Source organism: Mirounga leonina, unplaced genomic scaffold (assembly GCF_011800145.1).
Source record: "Mirounga leonina isolate KUSES-001 unplaced genomic scaffold, KU_Mleo_1.0 Mir_174, whole genome shotgun sequence".
Taxonomy (NCBI): Eukaryota; Metazoa; Chordata; class Mammalia; order Carnivora; family Phocidae; genus Mirounga; species Mirounga leonina.
Genome location: NW_023270451.1, coordinates 38,369,860 through 38,396,359, shown reverse-complemented (window position 1 = coordinate 38,396,359; position 26,500 = coordinate 38,369,860). Strand labels below are relative to the sequence as shown.

The following is a 26,500-nucleotide window of genomic DNA, read 5'->3' as shown; positions in this document are numbered from 1 at the left end:
TTCTTGCACAACAACTAATTATTGTACATTTAGGTTTTTAATTTTTTTCCTATTATGAATAATAATAGAAGGACCTAAAGATATATTCTTGTGCTTGTGTTATTTGCCCTTTTCCAATTATTTTCTCATAATAAATTATTAAAATTGGAATAGCTAGGTTGATAGCTAGGTGTAGATAGTGTTAAAGTTTTGTTTTTCACATTTAGGACCTTAAGTCATCTGGAACTTGGTTTTGTATGTGGTGTCAGGTGGAAATCAAATTTTATGTTTTCCTTATGCTAAGCCAGTTACTCCAGGAGCATTCATTGGACATGATGCTAACACCATCACACATGAAATTCATATATATTATTTCAATTACCTACCAGAGCTTTATAATAAAACTTTCTCTAGGGTGGGAATAAGGCAAATCTCTTCTTACCTTTCTTATTCTCCTCATAGTTTTATTTTGTCAGGTTCCGTGAAATCTCCTTTGGAATTTTTTAAAGTATATTGCACTTATAGATCATTAGATAAATTTGACACTTTGGAAATAAGTGTTTCCATCCTTGAACCTAGGATATCTTATTTTTTCAAAATTTTAGTACTGCGGTGGAAATTTCTCCATAAAGGCCTTGCACATTTTGTTTGTATTTTTAGTTACCTTGTGATTTGGGTTACTGTTGTAAATGAACTATTTTCCTCTTCTCTCTCTTCCTTTTTTAGTTCTCTTCTGTGATGGTTTCTCAAGTCTTTATCTTGCATGATGCTTTTTGTTTTAATAGATATACTTTTTGGAGAAGCTTTGGATTCACAGAAAAAGTGAGCAGAGAATGCAAAAGTTCCCATACACACTCTGCCCCTACCTGTGCACAGTCTCTGCTACTCTGAACATCTCTGGGTGGCACATTTGTTACCATCAGGGAACCGTATAGTATACTGACACGTCATTATTGCCCCACGTCTATAGTTTACGTTAGGGTTCACCCTGTATTGTACATTTTATGGGTTTGGACAAATGTATAAGGATATGTATCTACCATTATGGTATCATATAAAATAGTTTCCCTGCCCTAAGAATCTTCTGTGCTTCACCTGTTTATTTCTTTCTCCCAACCCCTGGCAACCACTCATCTTTTTAATGTTTTCATAGTCTTGCCTTTGCCAGAAAGTCATACAGTTGGATTCATACAGTATGTAGCCTTTTCAGATTGGCTCCTTTTGCTTAATAATACGCATTTAAGGTTCCTTCATGACTTTTCATGGCTTGAAAGCTCATTTCTTTTTAGCAGTCGGTAACATTCCATTGTCTCTGTGTTCTGTGGTTTATTTACCCATTCATCTACTGAAGGACATCTTGGTTGCTTCCTAGTTTGTGCAGTGATGGAATAAAGTTGCTATAACACTGTGCAGGTTTTTGTGTAGATGTAAATGTTCACATCCCTTGTGTAAATATCAAGGGGCACAATTACTGGATGGTATGGGAAGAGTATGGTTCATTTTATAGGAAACCACCAAACTGCCTGCCGAATTGGCTCGACCATTTTGCATTCCCACCAGCAATGCATGAGAGTTACTGTTGCTCCGTATCTTTGCCAGTGTTAGTTGTTCTAAGGGTTCTGGATTTGGGCCATGCTAATAGTTGGGTAGTGGTGGCTCATTGGTGTTTTAATTTGCTTTTCCCTGCTGACAGAAGATGTGGAGCATCTTCCCATATGCTTATTTGCCATCTGTATATCTCTGGTGAAGTGTCTGTTAAGACCTTTAGATTAGTTGTTTTCTCATTTTTGAGTTTTAAGAGTTTTTTTTATATACTTTGGGGAAGAATCCTTTTTCAGATGTCTTTTTTGCAAATATTTTCTCCCAGTTTGTGGTTTGTCTTCTCATTCTCTTCCCATTGTCTTTTGAAGAACAGATGTTTTTAGTTTTGATGAAGTCAAGCTTATTTTTCTTTCATGGAATCATGTCTTTGGTGGTGTATCTAGAAAGTCATGCCATACTCAAGGTCATCTAAGTTTTCTCCTATGTCATATTCTAGGAATTTTATAGTTTTGCATTTTATATTTAGATCTGTGATCCATTTTGAGTTAATTTTTGTGAAAGGTCAGCACCATGTCTAGGTTTGGGTTTTTTTGCGTATAGATCTCTAGTTGTTCCAGCATCATTTGGTGAAAAGACTCTTCTTTATCCATTATATTTCCTTTGCTCCTTTGTCAAAGATCAGTGACCATATTTGTGTGGGTCTATTTCTAGGCTCTCTGTTCTATTCCATTGATCCATTTGCCTATTATTTCTACAATGCTCCACTGTCTCGATTACTGTAGCTTTCTGGTAAGTGTTGACATCGTGTAGTGTCAGTCCTCCAACTTTGTCCTCATTTAATATTGTGTTGCTATTCTGGGTCTTTTCCTTCCATATAAACTTTAGAATCAGTTTGTTAATATCCACACCTATTATCTTTTATAATTGGTAATTTTTGCTGTATGAAATTTTGGGTCTAGCAAAAGTGTTGAACTCAAATGAATTCTAATAATTTGTTTTAAAATGATCTTAGGGGCGCCTGGGTGGCTCAGTCGTTAAGCGTCTGCCTTCGGCTCAGGTCATGATCCCAGCGTCCTGGGATCGAGCCCCACGTCGGGCTCCCTGCTCTGCGGGAAGCCTGCTTCTCCCTCTCCCACTCCCCCTGCTTGTGTTCCTGCTCTCACTATGTCTCTCTCTGTCAAATAAATAAATAAAATCTTAAAAAAAAAAAAAAAGTTAAAAAAAAAAATAAAATGATCTTAGATTTCCCATATGGGCAAATATATTATCTATCAATAATGACTAATTTATCTCTGTCTCATCCATCTAAGTAACTCCTTTTTATCTCATACTATTTCATTAGCTAATGTCTTCCAATATAAGGTTGACTAAGGTCATTGATAGTTGGCATTCTCATTTTGTCCTTGACTTTAAATATAATATTTTTGGTTAGAAAAGTAACATGAGGGTGCCAACTCAGTGGGTTAGGCGTCTGCCTTTGGCTCAGGTCATGATCCCAGGGTTCTGGGACTGAGTCCCACGTTGGGCTGCCTGCTCCTAGAGGAGTCTGCTTCTACCTCTGCCCTTCCTCCCACTCATTCTCTCAATCTCTCTCTCTCTCTCTCAAATAAATAAATAAAAACTTTAAAAAAATGTAACATGAGTCAACAAGATTATTTTAGAGAGAAACAAAGACATTACTCTCCTGCACTCCCAAACAAATTTGGTAAACAGTCTAGGGACAGAAATAATCAACAAGTCCAACATGTTGTATATTAAAGTATTCAAGGAATCCAGATATGAAAAGTACTAGAGATACTTACCTGTTTCACTCCATACTCTCATTGCTTGAGTTGACATTGAGAGTAGATGAGAAATGACAATGGCAAGGTACAAGAGAGGCTATCATAGGTATTACATTCCTTCATGCCTTTCTCAGATTCTAATTTGGCACCTGCTATATTCAGGTACAGTATAAAGTACCTGGAATATACAGTGAGATGGTATATCTAATGAGGATATAATAGCAAAGATAAATATGGCCCCTGCTGTTTTTAAATTACAACACATGTTTCATAAAGGGAAAACATTAATGAATCACTGGCTGTTTGAAAAAGAAGAACTTATTACTGTGTAGTTAGGAGGTGATAAAATGCAGAGACATTAAGCATAGCCTTAATTAAGTAGAGTTCCAGCTGCAGAATGGTACATTCTGTGTATGCTTGATGTGGTTTTCTAAAACTATTTTGAGGTTGTTTTTTAAGGAAGAAGAAAAAGAAGTTGGTGTACATCTAATAAAAAGTATGAAAATGATAGCACATCTGGGGCTTGACAGAAGGAATTGATTACCCTAATATCTTATGTCTTGCAGTAAAACTGTTAATTAGGGCTCAGGTGGTCATGATAGATTTATGTCTCATTGCCAAGGGTTATTAAAACAAGAATTAGTATAAAGCAAAAGTTTTTTTATTTCAGCTCACCGTACAAACGAAATAAAAGTAAATGACAATCGATAGATTATATAAATGATTCAAGGCTCTAGCTTAGTAAAAGATCCATTTTGTTGTAATTTTCTAAAAGGCCATTAGGATGTGCCTTTAAACAGTTTTCTCCTCCAAATGCTAACCTTAGTGAATGTGAATAGCATTTTAAGGCTTCAAGAGATTTACAAAAATTATCACAGATATCCTTGCACTTTCTTTTTGTTCGATTGCTTATTCCCCTGCTAATGTTAGCTAATTAGAGTCTTGGGAGATATGTTTTTTTTTTTTTTCCTTTTCCAGGAATCTACAGCCAAAGCACTTTTAGCTCTCATTCTCTTTAGATCATATGAAATTTGTACCGTGGTAGGCTTCTATTTCTGGAAAGCCAGAAATACCATATTGGTAAATCTCCTTGGCAGTTGTTATATTTTACTCTGCTTAGTCCATAGCTAGTTAAGTGCTTTAAAACTGAAAGTTTGGAAAAGAAAGAAAGGGATTCTAGGCTCTGTTTATGCCATTAATTGTCACTGTGACCTTAGCAAAGTGATTTCGATTTGCATCATGAGGGGATTGGTGTAGAATCTGATAACCTGAGAGATGCCTTTCAACTCTAATATTTAATTATAGCAATACATATTTTTATTAATTACCTTCATTATCCTTAATGGAGTCACACCCTTGAGAATATTTTATTCAGGACTCGTTTAGGAGCAAGTGCTAGAAAAACAAAAACAAAACCAAAAACAAACCTGAAAACCACAAAGGGAATTTAAGGGCTCAGAGAATCTCTGGAGTTAATCTCAGCAGAAAGGGAGAAAACCTCTATCCGGGTAGTCTCCACAGACGTCTCGCTGGGGACCTTGTTGGAAGAATGACATGCCCACCTCCGGAGCAGTAGAAGCAGGGTGGTTCGAGAGGTCAGGTGACCCGCACACAAGAGAAGACATATGGCCTACGGCTGGGATGGATGCAGCCCCTCAAGGAAAACCAGCAGAAGAGGGACCCGTGGTGAGTGGGCACTGTGTGTGCCCACCACAGGAGGCGCGGTTTGCGTTTGCGTTGTGTCTCAGTGTCAAGATTTAGAGAGGAAAGGTTACTCCTGAGATCACCTAGGCTAGCCAGCCCACAGCCAGAATGCAAACCCAAGGGTTTCAGTGCCCCATCTCCAGTTTTTCCAACTACACTACGCTCCCTCCCTTGTTAGTACGTTTCTGGATTATGAGAATAAAGATGGGATTTGCAAAAAGATGTTCCTATTTTCCACTTTGGTTCCTGGAATGGAAAACACCAGAGTAAAAGCTCATACGTTTTACAGGTAGCAGATAGCAGCATTTTTTTTTTTTTTCTCTTCCCAGGATAAATTAGCCAGGGATTGAGATTAAAGTGGTATTTGTGTACCAAGATATTTTATTATTTCTTGGGGATATTAAAGATATATAATATAAAATAGTATAAAATAGCTTCACTCTACTGTGTTTAATTTGAGCTTTTTGTAAACATTATTTTTAATAGGTTTTAATAGAAAGCATGAGAGGGAAGCCAGTGTTTTACATTGAGGTTAAATTGTCTCTCCTAGCCTTCTAGATCCTCTTGTTGGTTTTCTCATCTTTGGATCCTATAGTCAAGCTTAATTAGGCATTTGAATGGGTGTGTGATTTCAACAACCTGGTTGCTACTCTGGGCCGTGCAGTGAACTCTGTGCATGTAACATATTCAAGAAGGCAACCCCAGATCTGGTCGTCAGGGTGGACCCATCAGACAGGTTGAGGGGCTTCTGTCACCCCTGTAGTCTGGGTCAATTGCCAGCTTTGAAGATCTCCTGTTAGTAACCATCACTGGGCATCAGCAGTACTTACTAGGAAATTTCAGCAGTTTTAAGCCTCCTTCTTAAGAATATGTATGTACGGGGGCGCCTGGGTGGCTCAGTCGTTAAGCGTCTGCCTTCGGCTCAGGTCGTGATCCCGGGGTCCTGGGATTGAGCCCCACATCGGGCTCCCTGCACCGCGGGGGAGCCTGCTTCTCCCTCTCCTACTCCCCCTGCTTGTGTTCCCTCTCTCGCTATGTCTCTCTCTGTCAAATAAATAAACAAAATCTTAAAAAAAAAAAAAAAAGAATATGTACGATTGGGGGAAGTGAAGTGTTGACAGGAAGCTCTGATGTGAGACTTGAGGTCTGACACAATTGAAAAAACATCTTCAGGGCAGAAGCATTCCAAAGACAAGATATTCATGTTGCTTTGTCATGAAAAATGAAATAGATTATTTTTAGCATAAAGAAGGCTTTTCCTTTTCCACATTTAGAAGAAAAAAAACCATTAAGCCTATGGAATTGCTCTGACTTTTAACGTCCTCTAAATTTTTACTTTTTATTTTTAGTGGACAGATTTCTCCTTTTAATGGAGAACCTGTTTGCCTTGACCCTTTCCCTTTTGTAAACACACAGCTCGTATGTAGAAGAAGGCGCAATAGAATGGGATTTTAGAGTAGGTGTTAATAATACAGTTAGGGCCAGCAAAGACAGCCTCCCATGCTAGTACAGTTACTGCTGTGTCAGACTCCTTCGACCTTTCCAGTTTTCTGTGACATTTTATATTGAAAATTTAAAGCTAGAAGCTATGGTGATCTTCTCTTACAGGTCTTTACTCATCTGGTCTCTGATGGCTCTAATAATGAACGTTGGAGCTAAAAAAGACTCTCATGGCAGAAATCTGTTGGCTGGATTTTAAGTAATTAAAATCTAATGCTTAATTTTTAGGGATACTTTCAACCACTTAAATTTTCTTTCTTTCTTTCTTTTTTTTTAAGATTTTATTTATTTATTTGTGTGAGAGAGAATGAGAGAGAGCACATGAGAGGGAGGAGGGTCAGAGGGAGAAGCAGGCTCCCCGCCGAGCAGGGAGCCCGATGCGGGACTCGATCCCGGGACTCCGGGATCATGACCTGAGCCGAAGGCAGTCGCTTAACCAACTGAGCCACCCAGGCGCCCAACCACTTAAATTTTCTTAAGTATTCCTTAGCCTGCCCTCTAAGGATGCACCTTGTCCTCTCAGAATTGATATTTCCACACGGTGTGTTTTTTGTCCTTTTTCTTCTCCTTTGCCACCTCCCGGACGCCACCCCGGCCCATGGCCGTCACTCTCCTTCGAGGTCAGCACAGACCCACACGGATTGTCTTGGAGTCCCACTGAATGTGTTCTTTGGCATTCGTCAGCCAAGAGGAAAGAAGTCGCGTGTGTTTTCCCCTAAAACAATCAACACAACATTGTGGTCTTCCTGATTGATGACAATGTAGGATGTTTTCCCTAGAAGAGAGAGCTTTGCCTAACACCATGCTGATTGTTGAAGCTTGTAAAATCTCTCTCCTTCTCTGGTGCCATAACAACTCCTTGTTCTAACATTTCCAGAGCCTGTTCTTCTGTCCCTGCTTTGCTGACAGGTTTTGTGCGTCCATATCCCGTCTCCACCAGTGCATGTTCTTATCAGAGATCAATTCAGTGGTTGACAGGTTAGATCTTTTCTTTTTTTTTTTAATGGCATAAAACCACGAGAAGAGTCTTAAGAGTAGTTACCAATGCATTGTCAAGTTAAAGATCTTTGAAAATGTAAAATTCTTGCAATCAAGAAAATAATAGCACTGGTAAAACCCAGAAACAATTGAAAATGCATGCAGCAGATGCTTTGTAAATTTTTCTAACTCTCCCACTGGGATACAAAGAAAATTGCCTTTAAAAAAAATCCCGTGACACTGTCTTTTGTAATTAGAGCTATTAAGTCGAAATGATAAATAACCACTCAGTGGCATACTATAAAAGAAAATAGCCCTTTGCCCTGATTTCTCCTTGAACAGCAAGAGATCTGAGTGTATCGAAGTTGGGTTCCTTTAACCCTGAGGATTGTTTAGAATTGAGGAAAGCAAGCGAGCTGATTTTGTCATCCTTCAACATGGTCATGTCCATTAGGATAGTAAATGAAACTGATTTGCCGAGGAGGTGAATAATTAAAACCACAACAGAGTGTGCTCCAGAATGCAGGGGTTTTGTTTTCAAAACAAAGTGCTGTGGGGCACTTCAGTGGCGGAATGTAATGCTTATAAGGCTCAATAGACAAAGGTAATTATCGCTCTAAATGGGTGCTTGTCCCTGTCTTAGGGAATCAGATCCTGGGAAGGAGAACTGAGTACTGATGGTAACTGTCTCCAGGAATATGAGAGCTCACAGACCAGGCTCTTGTCCTATGTGGTCCAGGACAACGATTTTATGTCATTCGGATTTTTACCTGTTAGTGCCCATGTTTTATACATGTTGCCAAGCAAGCCTCCTTGAGGTGCCTTTGGAGCAAAGAGGTGGGTGGAAGGCAGGAGAGAGGCTTTAAAGGAAGAATCAAGTTTTCTATTTGAGTGCCTGAAAAGCAGCTTCTAGCATTGCAGCTCCTGGGAGCATTATTTTCTGTGCAGAAACTAGATGAGTATAATGAGTGTACCCTGTGCATAAATTCAATATTAGTTCTACACCCAAGGTCAAATGAAAGTTAATGACCATTTGCACACCAGAGATCTGAAACCCACATTTTACTTCTTTCTCGTAATGACAAAAAAGGAGAGCAATTTATATTTAAATTGATTTAAATTTCAAAGCATAAACACAGAGGTCTCCCTGGTACTCTCTCCTTGCCAGTGAAACTTCCTGGCAGGGCTCGACTTTCATAAAAAATTGAGCCACATCCCATTCCAGTTCCCTCGTGTGGACAGTTTTTGTTTTCTGTGGAACTACCCTCTTCCCACCCTGCTGGGTTGGTGACACCAAATCAGAAGCCAGCAATGCAATCATGGCCACTTTCTTTAATGATTTAGGTTTTGCATTTGTTGAGCTAATTAGCTGATTGAGGCAACTAATGGGTGTCTTTAATCCACTGTTGACTGGGCAGCTTCTCCCTGAAGCCTGCCAGCTCCTTTGTTCTTGGTCTTCTGGGGAATGGGAGCTGCTTCCCAGATGAACATATGATACATGCTACCCAGTGTCCCGAGGCCAGCCTGAGAGGCTGGTATGCTAATGACCAAGTGCCCTAAAAGGCCGGGCATCCACTTAAAGCTCTGTGGCTGACCAAATCTTTGTGTATGAATAAAGGTTTGCGTTTGAGGGGTGCCCGGGTGAGGGCAGGGAAGAGGATTGATCTATCCATCATCCACTTGCAGAATTGATAATTCTGTGATTGCTTCTTTGTATACCCCGAAGGTACAAAATGAAAGCGATGTAGATGTTTTAAATATTAGAATATTTGAGGACATATTTAAAGAAGATGATTAGCTAATAAAATGGAAAGCTGTATTAAAATCATCTCTCGGGGCACCTGGGTGGCTCAGTCAGTTAAGCGTCTGCCTTCAGCTCAGGTCATGATCCCAGCATCCTGGGATCGAGCCCCCGCATCTGGCTCTGTGCTCAGCAGGGAGCCTGCTTCTCCCTCTCCCTCTGCCTGCCTGTCTGCCTACTTGTGATCTCTCTCTCTCTGTCAAATAAATAAATAAATAAATAATCTTTTTAAAAAAATCATCTCTCTTATGAACTAAAATGTTCCTTTAAAAGAACTCTTGCTATATGATGTTCTTACAAAGTTACAAAGTTCTACAGCCTGGTAAACACACCTTCCCACCCAAATCCAGCAGTCCTGAGCATGTAGCTAGGAAATTTGACTCGCATGCTGTCTTGTGTTCAGTCACTCTGGTAAGTCAACTGGCTGCCCGCAGCCTCAGCTTCCATTTTTCATAAAAGGAAGCGGTCAGCCGTGGTTGAGGACGAGAGTGCCATGCTCAGCCTGTGTGTGGGTCGTGTCCTAAGTACCAAGTTCTAGGCAGCTTTACTTCTCTTTAATTATACATTGATGCCTACTCAGTAAGAATATGGGAATAATAACTTTTGATCATTTAATTTCCTTTCTAAACTTTTGTGATTCGGTGCCTTTTTCCTCCGGGAAAATGTGTGGAAGGTCCTTCCTGCTCCTGCCCCCCTCCTCAGAGAACATTTTCTAACTCTCATTTGTATTGACAAGTAAGAGCTATCAAGGGAAATCTTTGTCTTGGCCACATGACCCAGCTATTGTCCAGCATTCGTCACATTAAAAGTCTAATTGTGTAAACAGGCATGAAAATGGAGCTGTTCTCAGTAAAACTGCAATGACATGAGCAGTGTGTGTGAGTATAATAACGCTCCACAGTACCGAACGCAAAGCGAGCCATTTGATGTAGCTGAGTTCTACCAGGGATGCTGTTGCAATAAAAGTGAAATTTGCTTCATGTACTATTCTTTCCGTTTATGTAAGACACACATAAATACTGAACATTTGAGAATTTCTAAATCAGACATTTTCTTTGTAAGCGGCCGAACTGTGGTTCTAGCTATTTGCTTTTTTCAGATAGGTCATAAAAATACTGCATTTTAATGCCGCATACAGTGATTGAGATCTATTTTTGGAATGAGATGGGTGATAGAAATTTTGACCCCAGAGGCCATGATGTCTTGTGTTATACAACTTCTTAAATTTTGACAAAGGGTTTTTGTTTGGAGATGAGGAAGCAGGGATGGATAGATACTTTTAAAAATAATCCTAGTTTTGTTTTTGTCAAGCAGTGTTTCTCACATTTAATTTGCATAGCAGTTAATTTGCAGTGCTTGTAATTCTTGCTCTGCACCCCACCCCCCCACTCCAGTTAAGCTTGGATGGAGGCCTTGGTGTCTGAATTTCTAACCAGCCTTCACCCCTAAGTGATTTAGGTGCCACACTTTGACGGACACATTCCAAAGTCTGTGCGATCTGCAGTCTCAGGGAGTGAGCTAGTGTTTTATGAAGGGTGTTGGTCTAATGAAGCAAGCATGGTAGAGGCAATCAAAATGTTGTTTATACTTAGGCTACTAACTCATTTATTGGACAACTGCCTAACTTGTCAGTGTTTCTCTACCCGACTGGAGATTTTGTCATGGGAATGATAACAGAATTATAATGCTCTCATGGCATTGGCAGTAAAAGCTTTATACATGAAGTGAATTATTACCAAGGTTTATTTGCCAGGCAGACTCAGGAATAAGTGAACGTTCTCACTGAGGTTTTCCACACTAAACTTACCAGGAAGACGTTTGAGAGGGGAGTGGTTGGCACAGTTTAAAGGGGAAGTGAATTTAACCCTGGCTCCCATCAGGTGCCCCTGAACCAAAGCCACATCCTTGCAAAGCCAGTCCTTGTACATTGTGGGCCCATCCCCAATCAGTAGAACGGACGGGTTTGTCTGGTTCCCCTTTTGCTAAAAAGTGGCTGCCTTCTATCTACTGAAAATACGTTTAATAAAAACAAAGCATAAAAGAAAAAAACACGAAGCATTCGCTTTAAGACCTATCAGAATCGATGGAGGAAGTTTACACGTTATCACGTCATTGTTTTCTGGTAGAACAATGACTGTGGGAAATGTGCGATTGAGGTTACTTTGTATCTACCTTGAGGAACAGACGGCAGAGAGCCAAGCCTGACAGATACAGTTGTCATCTCAGTTGTATAGATTCTTATTTTCTTCATTTTGATTTTTAGTTTTGTTTTTATGTGTTTTAAAGGCCCATTTCCATATCATAGTTCCAAAGGTAGAGCTAAGTACAGGTGATGTTCCTCTGTCCAAAGAGGGCAGTAAACAGTAAACACAGAATTGTCACATATTAGCAATAAAACCAACTTCCCCACCCTTCAGATGTGGTGGGTCTTGCAGGGAGTTGGGAGATTGGCCATAAGCCCTGGCTGAGAGCCTCTCCTGCTGACGGTGAAGGTGTAGGGGGCTGTTGTCTCAGCAGCCTGTTCCCAGGCAGTGCTGTGGTGTGTCCGCCTTGTCAGGGAAGGGGCACCTTCCACCACGGGCATCACGGTGTTAGCGCTCTACACATGGGCTGTAGGCCCCGACAGTGCACGCCTCGGACCCTCTGGGCCTTTTAGACTCATCGCTGAAACTAACGACCGATGTAGAATTCACACGGAGCCTTTGTACCTAAGTCCAAGTCACTGAAGTTGCTTCATTTTGCTGGTAACATTAGGCCCACGTGAATTAACTGATTTCAGGGTTAGTCTTATAACCAAATGGACAGTTTCATCAAAAGATGACATTCATATGGGTGGTCAGGCCCCTCCAAGGAAATTTTCATTTGGACCTGCTCTAAGTGCAGTTTTTTATTACCTTGATATTTCAAGAAGAAAGACAAATAAAACTACTGATAGTTTTATCAATTTTACATGAAAATTCAAAATACATGTACTTCTATTTGAGAGGAAATATGACTCAGTGCCTTTGGCATGGGTGTGAAAAATAGTTCGTGTTGACAGGCCATGCTGTATGAAAAACTTTTTTTCCCATGTGTGTTTTGGCTTGGTTTTGTTATCTGGTAATCTTAGGAGATTATTTTATGTTATGAGTCATTAAAGCACTTGCATTGACCCTCAGAAGTGGTAATTAATGGATTCTCAGAATTATTCTCTCCGCTGAAACATAGGGGTGGGAAATGCTGTGTTCTTTACTTGAGACCACTGCACTGTGGTCCTCAGCAAGTTGCCACTCCCTGCCAGGGACCAGCATTTGAGCTGTTTTTGATTGAACTCTTTTTGTGATACATGGTCCGTTCAGAATATTGCTCCTGCCTGGGCTGAGGATAAAATATCCCCGTTTGGATCACTCAGTCCCTGACATGGGAGGGTCATTGGACCCCCACGATGCTCCTGGGCTGCTCTGGTCTCAGAAGTGTCCACGCCAGTCATTGCTGCCCCCGTGGTATTTGCAGTGAGTGTCTGGGGCACATCTTAGCCGGGTTAGGGTCTCTGGACCTTTTTGGCTGTCTTGCCCTATGTTGCCTCTTGCTGAGGCTGTAAACCCCACTACTTCCTTGTTGCATACTCCTTACAGCCTATGGCCCTTTATAAGGTGGGCTCCCTTGCAGGCCTCTATCCCCAGAGCATGTAGAAACTTTTGAGTCCTTGCAGATTTCCCATCCTGGGAAAGAGGAGCAACTCAGGAATAATAAGCTCTGGACCTCATCTACCCCTTGCCTGCCCTTAGCTTTACTCTGCTCACTGCCGAATCCACCGTGAGCATGCTGACCGCCACTTGGGGCTGGGGATAGACTGACACAGTCTCCTCTGTGTACTAAGTCACAGTCTGTATGTAAAACTGTGTTCCTGTCTTCAGTGTTCACTCAGCCATCTACGTAATTTCACCGTTTGGAGCCCAAGCCCAACAAGGGAAGATGAGGCCCATAGCTCTTACCTTTCATCTCTGCTGCCTCTTTACTGCCCTGCCCCCCAAACCCGACAGTCCCCTTGCAGTAACTTGGGGACAGCCTTGAGCTTTTCTAGCCCATTACTTACTGACTGCTTCTTGAGGGGGACAGACCTGTGGCTTCGCTATTCCAGGAGAGAGGGATTTGAGATTTGAAACTTACAGAGTTCGTTGTTGATGTACAAAGGAAGGTAACATTTCTCTATAAAGTTTGGCCTTTCAAGGAAAAATTCTAACTTGGATGTCGGAATACAAATAGTAATGACTTTGTTTCTATGTTCCTTATCTTGCACTCTCCCCCAATAGTGGGTGGGTCTGATTAGGAGAAAGGCCCCATCCATGGCTAAAAAGAAAAAAGGGAAAAAGCACATTACTGTGTTGGGAGTAAAAGGTAGCTACCCTCAATCAAGCACTTCATGTCTACCCTTTCTTCCACATAGTCATCCTATGGGGTGGTGGTGGTGATTATCACTCTTTTTCAAGTAATGAAGTTAAGGTTTGGTGAAGTGATATAACTTGATAAAGATCGTATGCTAGAAAGACTGTAGGAATGATGCTGTATTTTTTTCCCAAATGTGTAATAAAAGGAAGTTTCTTTAAATTCTAGCAGGACAGATTAGGTAAGGGTTAAGGAAAATTCACATCTTTCCCTGGCCCCCTCTTGAGGGGCATACCCTCCATGGATTGCTCTATTGATTGAACTGTTTGGTGTCTTCACTTGTATTTGCAAATACAAGGACTCTTAGGGAATTGGTGGTGGTTGCTCTGTATGCTTTAGAATTTTCCTGTAATGTCAGTGGGAAGATTTAGCAGTAGCATTACTGACAATTCAGGAACAAAAAAAGCTTATGAACATCATATGTGTGACAGAAAGCTGTAATGTTATTTTTAAAAGCAGATCGTTGGTCTACCATAGAACCTTAGTTAAGTGTCAGTGTAGATATGACCTGTTGTGTTTTCTTTTTTACAGTCCTCGAGGCGGATTTGTGTAGCTGTGAAAAGCAAACCAAGAAACTCAGGTTCAGTTCTAGCTTAGCCACTTGCTATGACTTAATGGCTTCCGGAGGCTCATTTTCTTATTCTGTAAAATGGAGCTAATGGCATGTGCCTCTGGGGCTTGTTAGGAGTGGGGAAAGTTAAATGAGATGCCGTAAAGCATGTAGCTCCACATTGGCACATAGTTAGACTCAGAAATTACTTTTCTTTTATTCCCTGAGATAAATCTTTTATTTTTTTTCTTTTCAAATTTGTATTTAAATTCTAGTTAGCATACAGTGCAGTATTGGTTTCAGAAGTAGAATTCCGTGATTCGTCATGTTCATACAACACCCAGTGCTCATCATAACAAGTGTCCTCCTTAATACCCATCACTCTTCTCACCTGTCCCCCACCGACTTCGCTCCATCAACCCTCAGTTTGTTCTCTATCCCTAAGAGTCTCTTATGGCTTGTTTCCTTCTCTCCCTTCTCTCTCTCTCTCTCTCTCCCTCTCTCGTGTGTGCATGCGCGCACTTTCTCTTTTCCCCCCTCCTCATATGAAAAGATACTGAGCATCGTTCATCGTTAGGAAAATATAAATCAAAACTTGGTGAGATACTACCTCACACCTTTCAGAATGGCTAAAATTAACAACACAAGAAACAATAGGTGTTGGCGAGGATGCGGAGAAGGAACCCTCTTACAGTGTTGGTGGGAATGCAAACTGGTGCAGCCACTCTGGAGAACAGTATGGAGGTTCCTCAAAAAGTTAAAAATAGAACTACCTTATGATCCAGCAATTGCACTACTAGGTATTTACCCAAAGGATACAAAAATACAGATTCGAAGGGATACATGTACCCTGATGTTTATAGCAGCATTATCAATAATAGCCAAACTATGGAAAGAGCCCAAATGTCCATTGACTAATGAATGAATAAAGAAAATGTGGTATATATATATATATACCATATATATATATATATAACTCAGTACATATATATATGTGTATATATATATATATTACTCAGCCATCAAAAAGAATGAAATCTTGACATTTGCAATGACGTGAATGGAACTAGAAGGTATTATGCTAAGCGAAATAAGTCAGTCAGAGAAAGATAAATACCATATGATTTCACTCAGACATGGAATTTAAGAAACAAAACAGATGAGATAAATCTTTTAAAATTTAAATCCTGAGAGAGAGAGTAGAGAAATGCACTGGAGACTTTTTGTTTTATTTTACTATTTTTTAGGGGAGGAGGGGCAGAGGCTGAGGGAGAGGGAGAGAGAGAATCTTGAGCATGCTCCACACCCAGCATGGAGCCAGGACTGGGGGCTCTATTTCACCGCCCTGAGATCATGACCTGAGCCGAAATCAAGGGTTGGACGCTTAACCAACTGAGCCACCCAGGCGCCTCTGCCTTAGAGTCTTTTTAAATGAATGAACATCTTGGAGTGTCTAAGTACCATTGCTGCTCATATCTCTAAGATGTGGTTATAGCAGATTGGCCTGAACCTGTCCTGTCACCAGAATATATCTTTGTAAGGCACTTAAAAACCAAAGGCTTTTCTGTCTCTCAACAAAAATGCTGAAGAAAAATTGTAGCTAAGGTTAACTCAGTTTTTTTAAAGTTTTATTTTAGTTTGATCATGTACAAACTGTCTTTGCGTTGAAAGGAAACTTGTGTTTTTCTGGTATGTTTCCTCAAAAGGGGGGCAACCAGACAGGTTCCTGGGCTCAAGTACTGATTACTCTGGCCAATGGAGCAAATATTTTTGATCTAATTAAAGGATTTCATACAGGATACACTTTGTTCTTTTGACGTTATCATTTTTCTCTGTTGAATAACTTTTCCATTGACTGGACATCTATTAGATGTTACTCAAAAGAAAGCACTGTAAAAACCTGTTACAAAGTGGAGGAAAGGAAATTTGAAGGGTCTCGGCTCTAAGACAAAGGCATTAAGAATTGAAGGGGAGCCCTCTCTGCCTGAGGGCAGGATACATCATGCAGTCAGCAAGGTGGGGGGCCCGAAGCAGTCCGGAGCTGGTGTTTCTCTGGCTTGAGTCACCTTCAGCCAAGTAGGCAGAGCATGTAGCGTCTGATGGGGGAAATGGCAGTTTTTCAGCTACCTCTGATTTTAACCTCCTTACTATAGATTTATTATGTTGTCTGAGTGATGTGAATTTCCAGAACATCAGTGCCTGTATATTCAAATGTTAGTAAAAGCAATACCTTTCTTTTGTGCAGCAAACATGTATTATTTCTTTATATAGGATTCGGTGTTTAGGAAGCATGGTGAGGGTTGAAGGGGTATGTGGGAGCACTTAACAGTGAGTAAGTCATTATGACTCTAATTTTTATAGACTGAATTCCTCGTAGGAAATTCAAGTCGGTTCTCGCTTAGACTGTTTACAGTAAACCTCCTGTTTCCTTTGTTTTCAGTCTCACTCCTGTTCAATTCATTTTGGACAATTTAAGTCTTCATGGTGTTGTTGGAGCAGGTAAAGAGTCAGACCTGGGTACTTAACCATCTCCTCCACTGATTTCCTGTGTGATTCTGAGCCAGCTAGTTAGCATTTCTCAGGCTCAGTTGTCTCATGTGTGAAATGAGGATAATCATAATAGCACTTGGAATCTGATCAAGGAGAAGGCCAACCGTACACCTGCCCTAACACATCCATAGGATCTGATTTAACTCCGATTTCTATACAAAATGAATCAAGTAACTATTAAATGGTAAATGGATCCTGCTTTGGCCAGGGAAGCTGTTTGTATCTGCTGGAAGTGTATGAATGTTCCTTGCAGGGTCTGAAAGTGGCCGATCAGTACTTTGTCAGTGAACGTACACACATTACTGAAGGCCCACCAAGGCGGCCCCATGAACCTGTGGACTTGCTGGCTTTTAGTTGGCAATGAGTGATCATTCTGAAACCAAGTCATGCATGGGATGTAGCTGGGTTTGGGGAACACAGTTTTAATCCATGTCGACAATTGACCTTCCTCCTTAGTAAGTGTGTTGGAAAAATTACATATGTGAAAAATTAAGGATTAAGAATGTCAGTTAAGGGACGCCTGGGTGGCTCAGTAGGTTAAGCGTCTGCCTTTGGCTCAGGTCAAGATCCCAGGATCCTGGGAACAAGCCATACATGGGGCTCCCCACTCAGCTGGGAGTCTGCTTCTCCCTCTCCCACTACCCCTCCCCCGACTCGTGTGTGGGCATGTGTGCTCTCTCTCTCTAATAAATAAATAAAATCTTAAAAAAAAAAGAATGTCAGTTAAATTACCAAATGACACAATCCAAAAGAAGCAAATTGCTAAATTCCAAGAAAAAGAATTTAATAAATTATTAAATTTTTTATTAAATAAAAAATTAAATAAAAATTATTAAAAGTTCTTTTATTTATAGAAACTTAAGTTTCTCACGAGCCCTACTAAAAAAGTACTGAATTGATATTTAACAAACATTGGCAGGGGCGCCTGGGTGGCTCATTTGGTTAAGCGGCTGCCTTCGGCTCAGGTCATGATCCCAGCCAGGGTCCCTGGGATCGAGCCCCGCATCAGGCTCCCTGCTCGGCGGGGAGCCTGCCTCTCCCTCTCCCTCTGCCTGCCTCTCTGCTTACCTGTTCTCTCTATCTCTCTGTCAAATAAATAAATAAAAATCTTTTTTAAAAAATTGGCAAAAAGAAGTATTAAATTATTAGCCTGCTCACAGTGGCCACATACCTCGGGCCAGCCTTGCCAGGATCTCCAGCAGAGGGGTGTGGGAAAGATCAAATGGGAACGCCCACATTGAGAACATGTGTTTGAAACATAAGAGCTCAAGAACTGTACATCGTTAGCAGAATGATGGTGATAGTTTCTTTGCTCACATCACCTCACTTGCTACTAAGTGAGTCTCCTCAGCCTAACATAGAAGCCCAGCCAACTGTCCTGGCTTTGTTTTCTGGTTTTCCACAACACTGGGTACGGCTCACTGGGCCCATGTCAGGTCCCTTGCTTTTCTTCACCTTACCTTTGTTTATAGCAGCTCTCCACCTTGACTGCCCTTCTTCCCTTCACCTCCTCCACCCATCAGAATCCACCTTTTCCTCTAAGACTCTTCTTCCATCATCTTACTGTCTCCCCCAAACTGGATGGGCCAGTGAGTGTTTGTATCTGCCTTATAATTTTTACTTTCTGAATTGGTCATATTAGTTCAATAGACAATTACTCAGCAGCACTATGTTGTAGAAATTATTCCAGGTGCTTAGAATGGGAAAACATACTCTCTACTCTTGAGGAACTCATAGTGTAGATTAATAAAGACAGAAGTTTGTGTTGCTACTTATAAAACACTGAGATAAGAAAATGCATGCGTACAGAAAAAGAGCTTTGTTCGGCCAAGAGGAAGGAGGACTTCATTTAATCTAGAGTCTTGGGCGCACGTAGTGAGGACTCAAGGATCGTCACTAAGGAGATGGTGTTAGAACTGGAAAGCCCAGTGGACAAGAGGATTTTCGCCTGTTGAAGGCAGGGACAAGGCGTTCCAGGCTAGAAAGAAAGAAATGTGGGAGGTGCCTCTGGGGAGAGAGTCTGGGACCCAGGGACCTGGCCAGCAGGGTCAGGCTGAGGCTTCCACCTGAATGTTTCATAGAATGGGGGTCACAGGGGCAACAGGGGTCAAACTTCACAGTCCTCTAAGCCCCACTGCATCGAGGAAGCCAGGGATGGGGCCTCACTTGGTGCTCGGGCTCCTGGGTGACTCTCATGTTCTCTGGGTGGGAAGAGGCGGGAGTCTAAAGGGATGGGGTGCTAGTGTGATTAGACTCGCCTTTTGGGAGTAGAACCTGGCACCTGTGTGGAGGAGAGAATGAACCAGAGGACAGGCTGGCTGGGAGGCTGTGGTGGTGGTCCAGGGGAGACGTGGTGCAGTCCTGAGCTATGACCGTGGCAGAGAGGAAGGAGGATGGAGACATTTCAGAGGTGGAAGCGACGGGGTGTAGTGAGAGACTGATGTGAGGGCAGAGGGGAAGGAAGAACATGAAGACATCTGGTGGTTACTCAAACTAAAATTCTGCAGGAGGAGGAATAGGCTTGTGAAATCCAGTGGACATGATGCTTGTGATTTCGGACCTTTCTGTCCATCCCCGGGGACAGAGGCTGTGCCACGGCACTGTGAGAGCCGCTTGCCCGTTGCAGGTGCATGATGGAGCTGCTGAGTGTGAAACTGGAGACATGGTCTGGGGCTCTGAGAAGAGAGCAGAGATGGAGACGCAGATTTGGGAATAACCTGCATAACCGTGAAAATTGAAACCGTAGGAACAGATAAGATCACCCAGGAAAGCGGCAGAGAGAGAAAAGAGAGCCTGCAGGGAACTTGCATTTTTAGAGGCTTCGAGGATGATAAGGACCCAGAACAGAGAGTTTTAAAACAACAATCTCAAGTTCAGCTCAGAGGCTGAACTGACTGGGACTGAGAAAAGACAAGTGGGACAGAGATGTCGCAGGCATCGGTCAGCTTTCAAAGCAACTTTCCGATGGTGCTCGGGATGGGCCAGCTTACAGTACTATATGGCCTGTCCTGGTGAATGCTGAGCGGTATTTTTCAAATTTTGACACTAAAAAAAACCCCACAGCAATGAAGTAAAGGCTGTAACTGCTTCTTCTCCCTTACTTTTTAAAGACCAGAAAAGATCTGAGCATTTTGAAGCATTTGTGATTATATATCACTAACCAAAAATAAATAGACTCGATCAGCATTTCTCGCTGCCAGCTCGTTTGTGCGCACTGCCCGCTGAATGGGGATGGAGCCTTGGAGAGGAGCCTCCTAAAATAAATATTAGGGCCTTTCTCCAGGAATGGTACAAAAACATAGCTGGTTATTTAGATAACGAGGAACAGGGCTCTGCCTCGTGTGTCCTGGAAACACCTCGGTGTTTTCTGAGCGTGGTGAAGTCCACAACCCACGGAACACACAAAACAGCCTGACCTGGCATGCGTCTCATCCACGGGGGTGAGAAATTCTTGATGTTACTAGTGGGGTTGCATTTTGATGTCTAAACTTCGTTTCTGGGGACGCCTGGGCGGCTCAGTCTGTTGAGCAGCTGCCTTCAGCCCAGGTCATGGTCCCGGGGTCTTGGGATCGAGTCCCACATCGGGCTCCTTGCTCAGCGGGGAGCCTGCTTGTCCCTCTGCTTGTGCTCTGTCAAATAAACTTCGTTTCTGTTCTTTCTATTGTATTATGTTGTGTTTCATTAGAAAAGAAATACTGGTCAGGACCCACGTGAACGGACTCGCCTGTGTGCAGTGTGACCAGCACAGTACCGTTCCGTCCGCGACAGACTCGAACTGCCGCAGATACATACACACGTCATACAGGGAGGGCTAGCGCAGGTTACTGAACCTCATCGCTAAAATGGGGGGGATTTTACCTGTCCCCATCTTCAGGGGGTGTGGACATCAGATGAGACCCTTTATGAAAATTCTCTCTCTGTAAAAATGCTACAAAGGTGAAAGATTCTATTATTGCCCAAATTTTAATTCTTGGCCAAGTACTCCATGAATTCTTTTTCTTGACTGTATTTGCTGGTTTCTCCTACGGAGACTTGAAATGCTAAATTTCTATCTGTAGTGAAATTTAGGGTTGGCTTGTCAATAAGAAAAAAATTAGTTTGGTTGGTTTGCAAAGAACACTTTCAAGTATAGTCACCTAGTGCATTATGATCATTCTGTTTAATATTCTGTGAGTACGGCTCTTTCTTACCTTGGCAAAATTGATCAGAGATTAAATAAGCATTGTTTTGAAAGGACATCAGTCTTCTTTGTGTTTAACTAATAATATTAATAGAGTTATCAAGAAAGTTTTCTTAGCAATCTTCCTAGTAAGTCATGAGGAGAGAAGACCTGTTCTGAAGATAACACAGAAGTGATATGAAGGCAAGCCCTAAAATCTTGGAGGCTGTCTCCAGTAGCTCATCTTGAATGGCTCTTGGCTAACTTACAAATAGATACATTTAAACTAAGTACTCTTCTGTGAATTAGTGCTAAGTAATCCACAGATACACTTAGTTCTCATGCGGGCTCTCATATTCACTGCTCAAAATATATGCTTTAGATCTTGTGCTTGTGACTTTTGTGGTGGTAAGTTATTTTCAAAGGCCTTTTCTTGCTTTTAGACTCTGTGTTGAGAGATAAGGAGGTGGTTTGTGTTGGCAGAGAGGGTGGCTCAGGGCCTCCCTTGGTCCCAGAAGCTGTCATTCCTGTGTACGTGTTCCACTGGAGGGAACTGTCCCAGAATCAATATTTGCATAGGAAATTTTCCCCAGCCTACTCTTACTCTGATCAGATAAAAGAAAATTCGGCTCAAAAATCTAAGTAACTGCTTCCTCCTCCTTCTATCACGTGAGGCATACCACTAGGAGGCATGAAGAAAGAGATTGTCTTTTTATTTATTTCTTGACATTCATCTTCATATTCAGGAGTCACTAGAACACTCCTTTTTAGGTGACTGTATTTCATACATGAGGCGTCCCGGGGTGATCATAAATCCTCAGCATAAGTATATTTTTGTTCCCAAGTAGTATATGTGAACTCCCAGCTAAAATATATTCTTGGAATCATATTTTTTTAGTATTTCCAAGAAAATAATGTTATTTGTGTATTGGAGGAGACCACACTCTTGTCCTTGTCATCAGGGAGCTGCAGATAAGAGTCTCCGAGAATTTTGAGAGTCTCCATTGTGCAGACTGAGATGGATTGCTGAGTTACCTTTGCCACATCCCTCATGAACTTGCTTGTGTTTGTAGTTCTGGCTCTGTGAATCCAACTATAGTGCTGGGCAACTAATTTTGAGGTCTTCAAAGATGAGACAAGAAATGTAGTGTTGTTGTTTGGGGATAAGCCAGGAATATAGGACTGAATCTTTCTCCCAAGTATACTTTTATGCTAATCCCCACCTCCTTTGTTTCTATTTATATGTACTAATAATTATGCCTAAATCTTAAAAAATAGTGTTCGTGCTCAATTCTGAAATTGTTATTCATTGTCCTGCATGTCCTCTGTTGTAGTATAATGTGAAATAATTAATGCATAGAGCACCAGAATGTTGTTTTTTTTTAAAATTTTATTTTATTATGTCATGTTAATCACCATACATTACATCATTAGTTTTTGATGTAGTGTTCCATGATTCATTGTTTGCGTATAACACCCAGTGCTCCATTCAATACGTGCCCTTTTTAATACCCATCACCAGAATGTTGTTTTAAAAACAAAAACATGGACAGGATGGTTTCTGCTCAAGAGGTCCTGCCTTTGCGTCCTCGCCCCTCCACAGTTACTATGACTTAACCAAGCTGGGTTGTCTTCTGGCCTCAGAGTATCCCTTGTCAGAGCCTTGGGCCCCTGGGCCTCTTCACTCAGGACTTGGTGGACCATATCACACCCTCCTACACAGTGGCCACTGGCTTGCCTGGCTGATTCATTTGGGAGAGTCCTTGTAGCCATGGTTTTGTGTAAGTCTAAAGGCATCATGGATGGTCGGGCTCAACTACTCTGGTTCCTACAAGCTTTCCCCTTTGGGATGGCGTCTCTCTCCATCTTGATTGCTTATAGACCAAAACGTCAAAAACACACTTAAAGAAGATATCCAAAAACTTTCTCTACACTTTTGACATTCAACTTCACTGTTTTGGGGGCGGGGCGGGGATGGTGGATGCTGGGGGAGTTTACTTGATCTTTCTACTTTCCAAAAATTGAAGACCCTCTAATTATTCATTATTCTTTCATACGCTCTTGTTGAGCTTGCCTAGATAATAGGAAAGGATTTAAGCTTCCCAATCCTGCAGACTAACTTATTTGGCAGAGGGCTTCCACCTACCTTCTTGAGGCCCTTGGCAGTGTTGGTGCTCTTTCTATCATGTGGATTAAACCGTGTACTAAAACTGCTTGTTGGTATAACTTTGCTCCCACTTTCTGACTAAAACGCCATACCCTTACCACCCCATCTTAGCTCTCCTTTCCCCAAATTTTTTCCACCTTTCTGAACCAAGACAGAGTGACATTTCCACGACACATCAATTCCACACACATTAGGCACCTGTGAGGCAGGATCTTATCCTCTCAAACTTCCATTTCTCACACACCAAGAAAGATAAGGAAGATAAGCAAGTGCCTGGAATGGGCCAGGCTAAGCAGTAACCTAGAGGCACAGAGGACATGCTGAGGAGAGGATCGGGAATGCCTTCCCTGATCGTGCCAGCCAGAAAGCCATCCTTCCCTCCAAGTGGCCCCAAGGACACAGCACTCCATGGTGTGCAGGGGTCTGATAGCCACTGCTAGATGGCTCCTTCCGGTCAGGATCACATCTTAGCTAGATTTTTTCTCAGCAGCTGTCCCTTTGTCTGGCACACAGGTGTTCTATCAGTGTTTTCTGAACCATGGATGGAAACTCTGGTTTAACTTTCCACTTGTTCAGTATCATTCCAGTTGTTATCTGAAAACTGCAGAACCCACTCAGTGTATTCTCTTCTCAAAGAAAAGCGCAGGACTGCCCTGGTGGTGGCCCCTTTCTGTGGGTTCCCCAGTAGGAAACCTGTATCTTTTTCACACTTGCCAATTTTTAGTCACTTTCTCCAGACTCTATATCCTCACCCTCCAGCTCCAGCTTACTCAAACAGACATTCCTGAGCTAGAGATTCTAACTGGAAGCTAGTTACTACCTCTCCCACTCACCTGGTTAGACCTTTTTACTGCTGACTGATCAGGGCAGGAGTGTCACTGACTCTGTCCCCTGACCTTGGCAGAATGTCACCCGGGAGCCATTAGGCTTCCTTTCCTGGAGGACCACCTGTCTGTTCTCTAGGGACTAGACCTTATTCCATTCTGTGATGCAATAGGGCATGTTCTCTGTTTTAAGGAAATATCTATGAGAGACAGCTCCCTCCCCCCAAAGAAGCCCCAAGTAAAAGTACAACCCTGAAAGATTATGGGCTATGAATTCTTCCTGGGAGATATCACTTTCTACAACTAAATCTCAGGTTTTCCTGTTTCTCTTGTGATGAAGGGGTTGCCTTTTGGTAAGGAAAAGGATTTTTATAGAGTTAGACATCATGGAAATCCAACCCAGATTTTTTAAAAGCATGGTCCTCTCAAGAAAGAAATTGTAATGCGATAATCTTAACGTGACAACAACAATATGGCAGATTATTGAATGAAATGGATTAACTCGAATAAATGCTGTGCAATGTCTTCTCTTAAAAATAAAAATAAAAAATAAAAACATGAATTTAGTTGGCAAAATATTCCAAAATTTAATTTTCTTCATTTTCATCTAAACTAAAACTTTAAAGAGCAAAAATTCAAATTAAAGCATAAATGAAGTGCCAAGGTATGGTTCACACTTCATATGGGTGCTCTTGTCCCACATTAGTTGCCCTCTAGGAGAATGAGTCCCCATTACAGGTTGAGGAAAGACTTATTTCAATTAGTTAAATAGAATTCCTTACTTCTATAGCCAATGCATTTCTTTTCAAAGTGGGTTCCATGCCTAGCATAGAGTGCAGTGCAGGACTTGAACTCACAACCCTGAGATCAAGCCCTGAGCTGAGATCAAGAGTTGGACGCTTAACTGACTAAACCACCCAGGAGCCCCTAGCCAATGCATTTTTAAGTGGAATTTACAGTGTTATTCTGTATTTTTCTTTTGGCATTCTTGCCTCTAGTTTTTCAGAGAAAACATGGGAGTTTTTCTTTCTTCTTAAGTTTTCTCATAATCAGGCAACAGTAGCAACAGGGGACCCCCTTTGAACAAGCATGAATGGAACTTTTTGCTGAAAATAGAAGAAAAGCTTCTATCCACTTCCACTGTTCTTGCCTTGCCTGTAGATGCTCGGTGATAGGAGTTTTCCTAGTTATTGGTGGCGTTTAACAGAAGAATTTCCCTCCCCTCTTTTTTTCATAAAGAGTTGCGAAAGCAGTCGTTTCTGTAAGTAGGGGTGGTCACGTTGTGCTGTTTGGGGCAAATGGGGAGGAACCGTTCATCCCGTTAGTTTTGACAGAGCTCATACTGCGTGCACAGTACTTTAGGTGTGCTCCGTAGTAAGTACCACAAAGTAGGCATAAAAGGCATACGAAAGCAAAAGGTATGTGAAATGATACTTTAAAAAAATACAGAGCAGAGAGCACAGTATTTGAAAGTCCACAAAACAATGCGAACTGAACCCGTAAGTACAGTGCGTGACCTCACTGTCAGCAAGACTGGTGATGTTTTTGTCCTGCTTTTGATGGAGAGGGCAAAAGAAAAAATGGCATGGCAGATGTGAGGAGTAACTTACTCTACTTAGGAGTATTCCTTGATTGCTTCTTATCCTCATCTCCCCCAACCCCCCATCCATATTCAGTTCATTGACAGGTGGTGTCCATTTTGTCTAAAAATTCAGCTAAGATCCTCCTTGTGTCTTCAGCTCGTTGCCACCTCCCTGGTCCGAGTCATCCTCATCTCAGGTCAGGATGTCAGCAACAGTTACCAAACTGGTCTCCCGGTTTCCTCGTTTGCTTCTCTTGAGTCTCTTCTCTATAAAGAAGCCAAAAAGAACTCTTGAAAATATGCATCAAATCATGTGATTCCCAATTTAATATTCCTTAGTGCTTTCCCCTGTTTTTTGGCTAAAATCTGAATTCACAGAGTGGTCTGTGCTCTCTCTAGCTCCTGTCACCCTCACGTGCCAGTGGGATCTCAACTTTGAGGTCCCACCCCAATAACAGTTCTTCAAGGAATCACCATCCCTGCCCCCCTCCCTAAAGTGGCCTCCCCCAGTTTGTTTTCTGTCATATCCCCATTTGTCATGACCATCTTATTTTTTAAAATATTATTATATTTATAATTATTATGATTGTTATTGTTAGTTGTAGTAGTAGGAGTTGCTGATCATTGGCTGTCTTCCCAGCTAGGATGTGTACTTCATGAAGTCAGGGCTCACCCACCTTTTTCCAGGAGTAGCCCCCATGCCAGGCACATAGTCAGCACTCGGTAAATATTTTGAAAGTGAAAGAGCAAACTGTACAAAGAGTAAAATAATGAAATCCCTCTGCCTAGATCAGGGTTGTATTGAATGTCAATGTGAAGCTGGAGATTAGGAGGAAGCTAGAGAATTCAAGGAAGACCTTCAATGATGAACAGGGAATTCATACTTGATAAGATAAGTGATACATTGACCAAAGCATGGCACTTGTTTTATTTTTTGAGACTGATTATTTAAGCT

At 41.7% G+C, this 26,500-nt stretch overlaps 1 protein-coding gene across 3 annotated transcripts in view; it reads left to right on the top strand.

The window, feature by feature from the left end:
• The window catches only part of RAPGEF5 (Rap guanine nucleotide exchange factor 5), a 230,887-nt gene that overhangs the window by 88,451 nt on the left and 115,936 nt on the right, over positions 1-26,500 (top strand). The gene's annotated exons all lie outside the window — the stretch shown is intronic.